Source organism: Gorilla gorilla, chromosome 17, assembly GCF_029281585.2.
Source record: "Gorilla gorilla gorilla isolate KB3781 chromosome 17, NHGRI_mGorGor1-v2.1_pri, whole genome shotgun sequence".
Classification (NCBI taxonomy): Eukaryota; Metazoa; Chordata; class Mammalia; order Primates; family Hominidae; genus Gorilla; species Gorilla gorilla.
In genome coordinates this window covers 97,094,711-97,109,048 of record NC_073241.2, presented here as the reverse complement: position 1 = coordinate 97,109,048, position 14,338 = coordinate 97,094,711, and the positions used below count along the sequence as shown (strand labels likewise).

At 36.4% G+C, this 14,338-nt stretch overlaps 1 long non-coding RNA gene across 1 annotated transcript in view; it reads left to right on the top strand.

Moving 5' to 3' along the window:
* Nucleotides 1–44: 44 nt before the first annotated feature.
* The window catches only part of LOC129528186 (uncharacterized), a 94,384-nt gene continuing 80,090 nt past the window's right edge, over nt 45–14,338 (top strand). Inside the window, exon 1 of the long non-coding RNA XR_008673412.2 lies at nt 45–120. This is a non-coding gene — a long non-coding RNA (uncharacterized lncRNA). The remainder of the gene's footprint in view (nt 121–14,338) is intronic.

The following is a 14,338-nucleotide window of genomic DNA, read 5'->3' as shown; positions in this document are numbered from 1 at the left end:
GACCTCATAGCCATTGTGACATTGTAGTGCAGTGCATTACTCATGTGTTTGTAGTGATGCTGGTGTAAAGAAACCTGAGCTGCCTGTTGTATAAGAGGATAGCACACGCCATTATGAACAGTGAGTAATACTTGACAATAATAAGTAACTCTTACTGGTTTATGTATTTATTGTACTATGCTTTTATTATTATATTAGCATATACTTCAAATATGCTAATATAATAATATGAAGTATATGCTAAAAATGATCTAAATGCTAATATATATTTCCTTTTACACCCAGATAACTACAAACACATAAGTGATGTATTGCAATACAATGTTACAATGGCTATGAGTTCACAGTTATAGGAATTTTTCAACTCCATTATAATCTCATGGGACCACTGCCATATAGATAAAATAAATTATATACACATATAAGTATACATATATGTATAAAGTTAACTGTAAATCAGTCTCAGGCAGGTCCTTCTGAAGGTATTTCAGAAGGCATTGTTAGCATAGGAGACGGTGAATGTTATTGTCCCTGAAGACCTTCCACTGGGACAAGATGTGGAGGTGGAAGACAGAGAAATTGATGATTCTGATACTGTGTAGGTCTAGGATAATGTATGTGTTTGTTTTTAACAAAAAACGTTTAAAAGGAAAAAATTAATAGAAAAAATCTTATATAATAAAAATGTAAATAAAATATTTTTTCACAACTAAACAATATGCTTGTGTTTTAAGCTAAGCATTGTTAAAAAAAAAAAAAAAGAGTCAGAAAGTTAAAAATTAAAAGTTGGCCAGGCGCGGTGGCTCACGCCTGTAATCCCAGCACTTTGAGAGGCCGAGGCGGGCAGATAACGAGGTCAGGAGATCGAGACCATCCTGGCTAACACAGTGAAACCCCGTCTTCTACTAAAACAATACAAAAAATTAGCCAGGCGTGGTGGCGGGCGCCTGTAGTCCCAGCTACTCGGGAGGCTGAGGCAGGAGAATGGCATGAACCCTGGAGACGGAGCTTGCAGTGAGCTGAGATCGCGCCACTGCACTCCAGCTTGGGAGACAGACTGAGACTCCATCTCAAAAAAAAAAAAAAAATTATAAGGTAAAAACACTACAGTAAACTAAGGTTAACTTATAATTGAAGAAAGATAAATATGTTTTTTTAATTGAGTGTAGCCTAAATATAGACTAGTTGTTATAAATTCTATGGTAGTGCAAGCTAGCACCTAGGCCTTCACATGCACTCACCACCCACTCCCTGACTCACCTAGAACAACTTCCAGTCCTGGAAAACCTATTCAAGGTAAATGCCCTACACATATGTGCCATTTTTTATCTATTTTTTATCTTTTATACCCTGTTTTTACTGTACCTTTTCTAGGTTTAGACATGTTTAGATTCACAAATACTATTATTTGCAATTGCCTGCAGTATTGAGTACAGTCACATGCTGTATACCTGGTTTGTAGCCAAGGAGCAATAAACTAAACCCTATAGTCAGCTGTGTATTAGGCTATGCCATCAAGGTTTGTGTAAGTACACTCAATGATGTTCATGAAAGGGCAAAATTGCCAAACGACGCATTTCTCAAGACTGACCCCCATCACCAAGTGATGCATGACTGTATATATTGTTAAAGTGAATGAAATATGGCCTGAGAAGGACTCTGTACTTCCGTATTTGAGTCCTTGTGGATGAACTGCAACCTAACCTAATAGGTAGACAAGACTGAAAACCTAACTTAGGAGCATGTGCCTGTAACAATAGATGAGTCTTGGCCAATCTCAGCAGCCGTACTTCAACCACTCATACACTGCTGACTGTTCAAACTGTGTTCAAGTAAGGCAAACGCCGAGCTATACCCAATACAGTTGTTTCTGTACCTCACTTTCCATTTCTGTACATCACTTCCCTTTCCTTTGTCTATAAATCTTCTTCCACCACGTGACTGTGGTGGAGAGTCTGAATCTTCTGTGATTCTGGGGGCTGCCCTATTGCTCAATTAAAATCCTTTAAATTTAATTCAGCTGAAGTTTTTCTTTTAACTATATATTTATATATTAAATATAGGATGCAAGTAAAACTGTCTTACAAGAAAATGCATAGACCTGAAATCATTACAAATCAAGCAATATTAATAACCACTTTTTTAAAAATACAAAACTTTTTGTACAGTTTTTTCCGACAAGACTATTAGAATGACTTTCATCAAATGCTTCACTACTGCAAATGTAGTTTACCATATTTCCAGCTTCCATGGTGCTGGACAGCCAGCCATGAAGTCAAGGACATACATTTTTTCTCAACAGTACCACACCTACAGACCCCAAATTAAATATTAGGCAGTTTTTACTAAGGCATTCCGCTTAACAACCTAAAGTCTTTAATGGATCTGATGGTCAATTTTATATGTCAGCTTGGCTGGGACCCACATTAAACATTAAACATGGGTGACTACACACTATTTCTGGGTGTGTCTGTAAGGGTATTTGCTGATGAGATTACCATTTGAATCTATAGAATTCACAAAATAGATTGTCCTCTCCAATCTGAGTGGGCATCCTTCAATCCACTGCAAGCCTAAATAGAACAAAAGAGCAAAAGATGAAAAAATTTGCTCTCCCCACTTGGCTGCTTAAACCAGAATATCAGTCTTCTCTGTCCTTGACTGTGACTTACGTCATATGCCCTTCACTTATTAGAACTAAACCATCAGCATTCCTTGGTCTCCAGCTTTCAGGTAGCTGATTGTGAGACTTGTCCGTTTCCCTGACTACAAGATGCGTGAGCTAATACCTTACAATAAATAACATACACACACACACACAATTGGTTTTGTTTCTCTGGAGAACCCTAATACAATGGCTTTTATACCATGTTATTTGTGGCTGTAACATGTTGACAACTGTGAGTTGGCCGCTGTCAATTGTTTTAAATCGGCCTTAGGACGGAACCGTGAAACTTTTGGGCTATGCTGAAAAGCAGCTCCTATCTGAGATGCTCCCTCACAGCAGAAGGCAGAGGAGCAAAGCGTTTTATTCAGACTTAGTTCTGTAAGAAAGGGAAAGTGATGGTCAAGTTACACTTCCAAATGGAAAATTTTAAAAAATGTATCCCTATTTTAAGACATGCATAAACATCAATTATAGGTGCATTTTAAGATGATTTAAGAGTGTAAGGTATCATTATAAAACTGAAGGGTAAAATAGTACAATATCTTCATGAACCTAGAGCACAGAAATAATTCAAAAATAGGGCCTGAAATACTTCAGCAATAATAAAAAGAATAATAAATTGGACTATTTTGATATTAATAACATTCATTCATCAAAAAAGTGATATTAACAAATGAAAAAAGAAAATTATATACCTGATACCAGGCTTATATCCATAAAATATGAAGAACTTCTATAAATCAGTTACAAATGGTATAATTTACTTTAAAAATTATCGAGGAAATATAGCACTTCAAACTAGAACAAAATCAGAAAAATATATGAATGTATGCTCAACTTTGTATGTCTTCAACGAAGTGCAAATTCAACCACAAGGAAATATTACTACAGGCATACCTTGGAGACATTGAGGGTTCAGTTCAAGACGACCACAATAAAGAAAATATCACAATAGAGCAGGTCACACAACTTTTTTGATTTCCCAGTACATATAAAATTATGTTTACACTGTATTCTAGAGTCTATTAAGTATGCCATAGCATTATGTCTTAAAAAAGTGCATGCCTTAATTTAAAAATAATTTATTGCTAATAAATGCTAATGATCATCTGAACCTCCATTAAGTATTAATATAGTGTGCTACTGGAAAGTCTTTCCTGGATGCTGATGGCTGCTGATTTTTCAGGGTGATATTTGCTATAGGTTGAGGTTGCTGTGGCAATTTATTAGAATTAACAATAATTTTATAAAATTGACAACAATGAATTTTGCTACATCAATTAACTCTTCCTTTCATGAATGATTTCTTGGTAGCATATGGTATTGTTGGAGAGCATTTTACCCATAGTAGAATTTCATTCAAAATTTGGGTCAATCTTTTCAAACTCTGACACTGTTTTATCAACTAAGTTTATGTGACATTCTAAATCCTTTGTTATCATCTCAACAATGTTCACAGCATCTTCACCAAGAGTAGGTTTCATCTCAAAGAAGCACTTTATTTGCTTATCCATAAAAGCAACTCCTCATCTGTTAAAATTTTATAGTGAAGTTGCAGCAATTCAGTCATATCTTCAGGTTTGACTTCTAATACTAATTCTCTTGCTATTTCTACCACATCTGCAGCTACTTTCTCCACAGAAGTCTTGAAGAAACTCAAACTCAACTGTAGGGGTTGGAATCAACTTTTTTGAAACTCCTGTTAACGTCAATATTTTGACATCCTCCCATGAATCGCAAATCTTCCTAATGGCATGTAGAATGGTGAATTTCTTCCAGAAGGGCTTCAAGTTACTTTGGCCAGATCCACCAAACTAATCACTACCTATTGTGTTATCACCTTACAAAATGTATTTCTTAAAATATTAAGACTTGAGAGTCGAAATGACTCCTTGATCCACAGTCTGCAGAATTCATGTTGTGTTAGCAGGGATGAAAACAGCATTAATCTCCTTACACATCTCTATCAGAGCTCTTGGGTGGCCAGATGCATTGTCAATGAGCAGTAATATTTTCAGAGGAATCTTTTTTTTTTTTCTGGGCAGTAGAGCTCATCAGTGGTCTTAAAATATTCAGTAAATCATTTCATAATCAGATGTGCTTTCATCAAGGCTCTGTTATTCCATTTATAGGATACAGGCAGAGTAGATTTGACATAATTCTTAAAGATCCTAGGATTTTATCCATGGTAAATGAGCATTGGCTTCAAGTAAAAGTCACCAGCTGCTTCAATCCCTAACAAGTCAGTAGGCCTGTCTTCGAAGCTTTGAAGACAAGAATTGACTTTTTCCCCCCAGCTATGAAAGTTCTAGACAGCAGCTTTTTCAAATATAAGGCTGTTTCCTCTACATTGAAAATCTGTTGTTTAGTGCAGCCACCTTCAACATTGATCTTAGCTTGATCTTCTGGATGACTTGCTGCAGTTTCTCCATCAGCACTTGCTGCTTTACCTTGAACTTTTATGTTATAGAGATGGCTTCTGTATTTAAACCTCATTAACCAACCTGCAATTGCTTCAAACTTTTCTTCTGCAGCCTTCTCACCTCTCTTACCCTTGATAGAATTGAAGAGAGCTAGGGCCTTGCACTGAATTAGACTTTGGTTTAAGGGAATGCTGTTGCTGGTTTCATCTGTTATCCAGACTGCTCAAACTTGCTCCATATCAGCAATAAGGCTCTTTCACTTTCTTTTCATTCATGCTTTCACTGGAGTAGCATTTCAATTTCCTTCAATAACTTTACTTTTGCATTCACATCTTAGCTAACTGTTTGGCACAAGAGGCCCAGCTTTCAGCCTACCGTGGCTTTTGACCTGCCTTCCTCACTAAGCTTCATCATTTCTGTATTTGATTTAAAGTGAGAGACATGTGATTCTCCTTTTCACTCGAATACTTGGTGGTCACAGTGTGGTTATGAATGGGCCTAATTGCAATATTGTTGTGTCTGAGGGAAAAGAGAGGTTTTAGGAAAGGAAGAGAGATGGGAGGAATGACTGACGAATGAAGAAGTCGGAACACACACATTTGTCAATTAAGTTTGCCATCTTATTTGGAAGTGGTTCATAGTGCCCCCAAACAGTTACAATAGTAACATCAAAGATCACTGATTACAGATCACCAGAACAGATATACTAATAATTTAAAAATTTGAAATATTGAGAACATTACCAAAATGGGACGTACAGGAACAGAGGGAGCACATGTTTTTGGGAAAATGGTGCTGATAGACTTGCTCAATGCAGCGTTGCCATAAACCTCCAATCTGTAAAATGTGCTGTATCTGGGAGGCACAATCATGTGAAGAACAATAAAGCAAGGGATGCCTATACACACCACAGTGAATCGCTAAATTTAAAGACTAACAAGAGCAAACATATCTCATCATTTGGCCCTGCAAAGACACTGCTCTTGCATATGGTAATTGGCACAAATAGTTTGAAAAATTTTTACCAGTGTCTATCAAAGTTGAATATAAACACAATTTAAGACCAAGAGATTCCTTTTCTTGTTATGTGCCCCAAAATGTATGCACTCTAAAATATTTAATTTCATGTTATGATGGCAACATTACCCTTAATTGCTGAAAATTGGTATCCATAAAATTTCCATCAACAATTAAAGAAAAAAATGAATTTGTGATATAGAATAAAATAATATTCAGCATTACAAATTATGAACTACTGCCCGGTTCTATAACACTGACCTCACAAATACTTCTTTTGATTTACATACACACACACACATACATATAAATTTTAAATATATTTAGAGACAAAGTCTTGCTCTATTGCCCAGGCTGGAGGGCAGTGGCGTGATCTCTGCTCACTGCAACCTCCACCTCCTGGGTTCAAGTGATTCTCCCGCCTCAGCCTCCCAAGTAGCTGAGATTACAAGCATGTGCTTCCACGCCCGGTTAATTTTTGTATTTTATTTTAGTAGAGATGGGGTTTTCCCATGTTGGCCAGGCTGGTCTCAAACTCCTGATCTCAGGTAATCCACCGGTCTTGGCCTCCCAAAGTGCTCTGATTACAGGTGTGAGCCACCGTGCCCAGCCAGATTTTGTTTATATTAAAAGAATAATGCTTTACCTCTCAATATGTCTATTTGGAAAGCATACAAATTTAATGAATTTTGAGACAAGTCAGAATATTGGTTATTTGGGGGGTGGAGAGAAGTGATCATGCTTAGGGTCTGGTAATGTTGAATTTCAATACTTGTTTGGTTGTTTACATAGATATGTTCCTTTTGTTATATTTTATCAAACTACAAGATTTAGGTGTTTTTTCTATCAATGTTACACTTCACTAGAAGTTTATGTTTTAAAATATATATTTTTAAACTCCCAATTAAAATACAAAAATATATTAAGTACAGTGAAGGAGAGGAATTAATCTGACAGATTAGAAAGAGTGGAGGAGAGAATGAGTGTTGGGTATTGACTCTGATGAACTTGATGGTAACTTGAGAAACCCTAACTGAGAGAGAAGCCTCTGTTTAGGTTTTATTTTGTACAATATGTTTACTTGGTTATTCTTTACGTCTCTTCTATTTCTTTGTTGAGCTTTGGTATTTTTTAACTGGCTTCAAGTTTTTTTTTTAATTACTCATTGAAAGATTTTCATGACAGCTGCTTTGAAATCTTCCAGATAATCCTAACATCTCTGTTCCCTCCGAGTTGGTTTGCAACAGTTGTCCATTTTCATTTAAATTGTGGTTTTCTGGTTTCTGCTGTGATAAGTGATTTGAGATTGAAATCTGAACATTTTGAGATGGGTTTGGTGGGCTGCCACTTTGCTCCTGCCAAGTAAAGGGAGAAGCCCGGGTTCCCCACTTTGCCTCTTTGACACTGAGGGAAAGGAATACTTGTCACTGCTGGGTTGGAGCAGGAAAGGGGGTTATAGCTTCCTTCTAGATCTTCACACATACCTGAGCGGCAGGAGGAGGCATGTCTACCTACTCCTCCTGATGTGGCCTCTTCTGACACCACAGTGGGGATGTCTTGCTGCTGGGGTTGGTGAAAGTTTCAAACATCCATTCTGCCTCCTCTGACACCACCCAGGCAGGATGGGTGAGGGAAGCCTCGTTTTCTCAGTACTGCCTGATGGAGGTGAAAGTCCTGGATCCTCACACACTCTGTGACACTGCAGGGAATGGGGAGGATGACGGTGAATGTCTGGGCTCCCTATTTGGCCTTTTCTGAAGACCACCCAGGCATGGGTTTTTCTTGCACCTTGTTACAGTTTGGCAAGAGGTAAAATCATGGGCCTCTTGGCCCTTGCTTAAGCGAGGAGGAATGGGGCCACAATTTTGTCTTTGGAGGATTGATTAACCATGGTGGTTTATTTTCTAGAAGTGTGCTGTCTTGCTAAGTCACCTCTAATCACATTTCAATTGTGATTTTCTGGTTTCTGTTGTGATAAGTGATTTGAGATTGAAATCTGAACATTTTGAGATGGGTTTGGTGGGCTGCCACCTTACTCCTGCCAAGTAAAGGGAAAAGCCCAGGTTCCCCACTTTGCCTCTTTGATGCTGAGGGGAAGGAATACTTGTTACTGCTAGGTTGGAGCAGAGAAGGGGTTATTTGGCTACAAGGAGTAGGCCTTTGGGGACTTTTTGAGTCTGAACCTTCTGACATTTCAAAGTTACCAAGTTCTTCAGCTTCAAATTCAGAATATATGAAATTAAAAGAAAATTTGGGAACTCATCTCACTGTCATTCCTGGAGTCCCAAGGTCTCTACCCAGGTAGCCTTCTCTCTACCCATCAGAATTCTATGTTTGTTTTCTACATAATGTCTAGGAACTTTCATTGTACTTAGTTGGAGAAAAAGGGAAAAATATATCTGTTCCATCTTTTCAAAACCAGAAGTTCTGATATACACATATACTTGTAAACCAAAAGGGCCACCAACATGGAACAAAAGGGAGCAAGATACATGAAATCTCAAAGAGGCCTTTATACCCCCTCATTTGTAGAGACCTAAAGCAAGCTAAAAAAGCCACTCAACTCCAAATAAACGTCTGCATATTTTCTATATTGAAATTCTTCTGTATTTAACTGACTTTTGTTCTTATCTTCACTCTTATGTTGGGTTTCTACTTCCAAACTCAGTAGCAGGAAATAATCAAGGAAAATTTTTCTCTTCAGAAGTAGGGGGCTAGTCATTTTTTAACACATGGAATTTCAGCACTCCTTTGGAACTAGTGATGGCCACCTGCTTTCTATTCTTCCCATTTTTGAATAAAAATCTATTGCAGGCATCTTTATGCTTCTTTGCACTGCCAGTTGAGTATGACTGGAGAAAACAACTTATTGTATAGTTCAGATTTTTTTTAAAGAAATAGATATCATATCTGGGAATCCATTAGTCAAACCTAAGACAGATTGTAAAGGTAAGTTTATTCTTTATTATTCAAATATATGTAACATGAAGTTTAACAAAATTTAATCTGTTCCTCGTTTTCTTATTGATACAAAATTTGTTTTATTCTCAAAAATGACTTCTGATATCATGTATATTTATTACGTTTTAACTCTGTGTTTATTCATTGAATCATTTTAAACTTATTTTTATATTGATGCATTAATTCCTTGGGAATTTAATTTTTATGCTTGTGGTTTCTTTCTCTTTTTTGAGATGGAGTCTTGCTCTGTCTGTCACCCAGGCTGGAGTGCAGTGGCACGATCTTGCCTCACTGCAACCTCCACCTCCCAGGTTCACGCCATTCTCCTGCCTCAGCCTCCTGAGTAGCTGGGACTATAGGCGCCCGCCACCACGCCCAGCTAATTTTTTGTATTTTTAGTAGAGACAGGGTTTCAACATATTAGCTAGAATGGTCTCGATCTCCTGACCTCGTGATCTGCATGCCTTGGCCTCCCAAAGTGCTGGGATTACAGGCGTGAGCCACCGCGCCTGGCCCTGCTTGTGGTTTCTTTTGCTCATGTCTTTTGCTCATGAAGGATTGTTCCTACTAGGGTTTGCATTTTTGGATTGTGAGTTCATAGCTGTTAGGACTTCATCTGTGGAATGCTATAAACTACGGTGAGACTGTTGTAAGATCCTATCTCATTCAAGAAGCATCAAAATACTGTATTCGTATCTTATTCTAATATTTTACATAATAGATTTAAGATCACAAGGGCAGTGTAAACTTAAATGTCAAATTTGCACATGGTGCAGGCCCATGATTAAAAATCCTCAAAGGATGAGTGTTTTCCTCTTGGAGGATGTATAATTTTGTTAGGACTGCCATAACAAAGTACCACAAGCTGAGTGGTTTAAATGAGGAAAATGTGTTTTCTCACAAGCCTGAGGGCTAAAAGTTGAAATCAAGGTATCGGCAGGATTGGTTTCTTCTAAGAGTTTAAGAGGAAGATTTATTCCAGTTCTCTCTCTTGGCTGATAAATGGCTGTCTTCATGTTCCCATAGCATTTTCCCCATATATACAAGTGTCCAAATGTTACAGGAAAGGGGTCCTGATCCAGACCCTAAGAAAGAGTTCTTGGATTTTGCACAGGAAATAATTCAGGGCGAGTCTACAGTGCAAACCAAAAGCAGGTTTGTTAAGAAAGTAATGTCGTGAAAGTATAGTTACTTCAGAGACAGAGTAGGGCATTCCCAAAAGTAAGAGGAGGAACGCGTCCACCCTAGGTACAAAACTTGCTTATATATAGGATAAAAAAAAAGATCATAGGGAAATGTGTTCTGCTGCAGTGGTTTGTAATAAAGGATTAATTTTCTTAATTACTATATTTTGCAAGAATCAATATTATTCTCTTTAAAACAAAATTAGGAATGCTTCTGTTCTCAAGATATCAGGATACCTGGACACTCCCAAGTCTGGGTCTATTGAGAAAACATTATCAATCTGTTCCCTTGACTGTAAATATGCAAAAGCTAGGAATAACCTAGCTTTCTGGGAATGCAGCTCAGCAAGACCCAGCCTCATTTTCCTAGCCCTCACTCAAGATGGAGTCTCTCTGGTTCTAATGCCTCTGACACAAATTTCTTCTTCTTAGAAGACACTAGTCATATTAGATTGGGATCCACACTATCAATCTAATTTTAACTTTATTAACTGTAAAAATCTTGTCTTTAATTAAGGTTACTTTCTGAGATACTACCTATTAGGGCTTCAACATACGAGATTTTGGGGACACAATTTAACTCATAACAGAGAACAAGACAAAATAGTAAGTCTTCTTTGCTTTCCCCTTTTGACAATTGGAAATTTTTATTTCACTTTTTTTAGTTTGCCATTTTACTAATGATAGAGCTTTTCAAGTGTCTGAGTTTTGTGCATGGGTCTCACCTCCAAAACAGCCCTGTGCTGCCCTGAACCCTCATATTCTGTCTCTATATGTGCATTAAACTCACAGCTTCTGCATAACCAACATTATAAATCACATCCATCCATGACAGAACTTATGCCTTAGGTTTAGTGTTCCCTTTATTTTTGGCTCAGTGGAATTTCCCTTATTTATATGAGCTCACTCGTGAGTACATTTGTTATATTGAAACTTGCTTTTTTTTCCGATTGTAGTTTTTTTAATTTTTATTTTTATTTTTTGTTACATAGTAGGTGTATATGTTTATGGGGTACATGAGATGTTTTGATACAGATATGTAATGTGAAATAAGCACAACATGAAGAATGGGGTATCCACCCCCCCAAGCATTTATTCATTGAATTGCAAACAATCCAATTACACTCTTTAAGTTATGTGAAAATGTAGAGTTATTATTGACTATAGTCACCCTGTTTTGCTATGATGTAGTAGGTATTTTTCCATTCTTCTATTTTCTTACATTTTAATAAATGGGGAGGGGGGAGAGAGTTCCAGTAAAGTTTTTAAGTGTCTTATCTGTTATATTCTCACAACCAAAACATTCAGAGATTTGAGTTACCGTTTACCACATATAAAGGAAGGACCACATTTTTAGAGGATAAAATTAACAATCTTTCAAGGAGTTTTGATTATTTTTATGCCCAATAAAAATTAAATGGAAAAAAATGATTGAAATTCTTTCTCCATCCTAAGTTTTGGTAAGCTGGGTAAATCTGACTGAGCTAATAAATGTTGCTCTTTTCTGTTTGAAGATTATGCTAGCTATAAATCTAATATGGAGAATATATTATAATTATTTAATAAAATATACAGTAAATCGACCAGACACCAATGCAGCATTTTAAAAATCAGAGCAAATAAAATTGTATGTTGTGTTTTTTAAAAATTTTCTATAAGTCTTGTTTTCTTTATTTTTTCATGGAATGCATTGCTAGCTAAAAATATGCATCTGGGAAGGGTAGCAGGGAGGTGGAGATAAAAAGAGATTGGTGGATGAGTACCAAAATACAGCTAGATCAATGGATTAATATCCAGTAGTCAGTAGCATGATAGGGCAGCTGCAGTTAATAATTTATTGTACATCTTAAAATAACTAGAAGAGTAGAGTTGGAGTGTTCCCAACACAAACAATGAATGTTTGAGGTGATGGACATCCCATTTACTCAGATTTAATCATTACACATTGTAAGCCTACATCAAAATATCACATGTACTCCATAAATATGTACAACTATTACATATGCATAACAAATTAACAATGTAAAAATTTAAAAAATATTTGTAAACCAAACAGAAATATGCAACCACCGCTCATATCCTCATGGAACACAGTATGTCCGGCCAAGTGCTTCTTTTGATATTTACCAAGCCACTCAGCTTTCCCAGGGGGTCTTCTCACATTTTCCCTGTTTAGAGGAGCTGTGTTCATTCACCCTAACATTATTCTCCCTGCTCTGAACCCAGGAGTCTCTTCTTACTCTAAATTCTTAGCTTTTAATTACATTTTCCAGTTGTTTCTCTGTATTAATTTATCTCCAGAATTAGATCATAATGCATATGAATTATGACCTATTTATTTACTCGGGACATATATTTCTTGTTAGGTATCAGATAATCAGTGTTTTCCACTGAATTGGATTATCTGGAATTCTGCATGTGCTTCGGAACTAACAGTACCACTGTATAGCTTGATTACATTCTAGGCAAAGACGATGTTTGGAGATTAAGCCTGAAATATCTGAAATATCATTTTAAACATTTACCTGGAATATTGTATTCACTGAGTCATACTGTTTTAATATACACGATATTTTTAATCTCCACAACTGAAATCAAAGGTTCCCTAGAGAGTTTATTTTGTATAGAGTTACATGTGCAATTTTTTGCACATAATTGATGCTTAATAATGCTATCGAATTTATTGATGTAAACAGTTCTTATATTTATACATAAGTAAACAACCCCTTATTACGGGGTATTACATGGGTTACCATACCCTTTTTTGTATCAAAGCGTTTCGAGTAACAATTTGTATTATGTGTTAATATGGGTAGACTCCTAAAAGAGTGCCTGTTTTATAGTGTATGTTCTGTAACTGTTTGCTATTATTGTTTACTTCTTATTTTTGAAAAACCCATCTATATCTATCCCAATGTCTCATGTTATTTAGATTAAGGATACATACAGTCAGCTTACTATTTGAAAATTCACTGGACCCACAACTAAATTCTGGATAAATTACACATTGGATCAAAGCTGCCATGTAAATTATTTTATTTTATTTTATTATTTTATTTTTGTTTTTTGTTTTTTTTGGAGACAGTCTCATTCTATTGCCCAGGCTGGAGTGCAGTGGTGCCGTCTTGGCTCACTGCAACCTCTGTCTCCTGGGTTCAAACGATTCTTTTGCCTCAGCCTGCCAAGTAGCTGGGATTACAGGCACATGCCACCATGCCCTGCTGATTTTTCTATTTTTAGTAGAGATGGGTTTCGTCACGTTGGCTAGGCTGGTCTCAAACTCCTGACCTCAGGTGATCCACCCGTCTCAGCCTCCCAAAGTGCTAGGATTACAGGCGTGAGCCATCACACCCAGCCGCCATGTAAATTTTTGAGTCAAATCTTTGATTGAGGCCTAAGACCAGAGGAAAGAAAAATAACAGAAGTTATTTATTATTGGATGTATCTGTTGGCATTGGTGTCTTTCCAACTTGCTGCTTTTCTGAAGCAAAATGATCAGTAATATGTCAACTATTTTCCCATACTCCCAAATAATATTGATGTGCAATGTTTCTGGACATTCATTATAAGCTTCACCGAAGACATAGATAATGAATAAGGTGATTAGCACTGTTAATTGTGTAATTTATACAATTACGATTATTGAAAACAAATTATTTTTCATATGCAACTTTTCTGATTCTATGATTTCTAGAACTTTGAATATATTATTGTACCCTTATATTTACAAGGCACAAGGTATCACTAGATTCCTAAATAAATTTTCTAGTTTTAAAATACATACAGTTAATATTAAACTATGAATTATTTTTTAAACTTACAAAACTGAATCTATTTAAGTGTATCTGAAGTGCACATGTTCTAATCTTCTTGTCTGAACAAATTTCCATTTGCTAACAAATAATTTCGATAATGTATTTAGAATTTATAAGGTTAATGACGTTGACCTGTCTAGATTTCAAATGTCTACAAGAAGGGTCGTGAAAATATTATCTTATATTTGCTGTGGTTAGGTTAATTCCTTCTCAGCAGTTTCCCAAATTATCATTAACTTCTTTCATTTTCTTTTACAAATTGCAGATTGT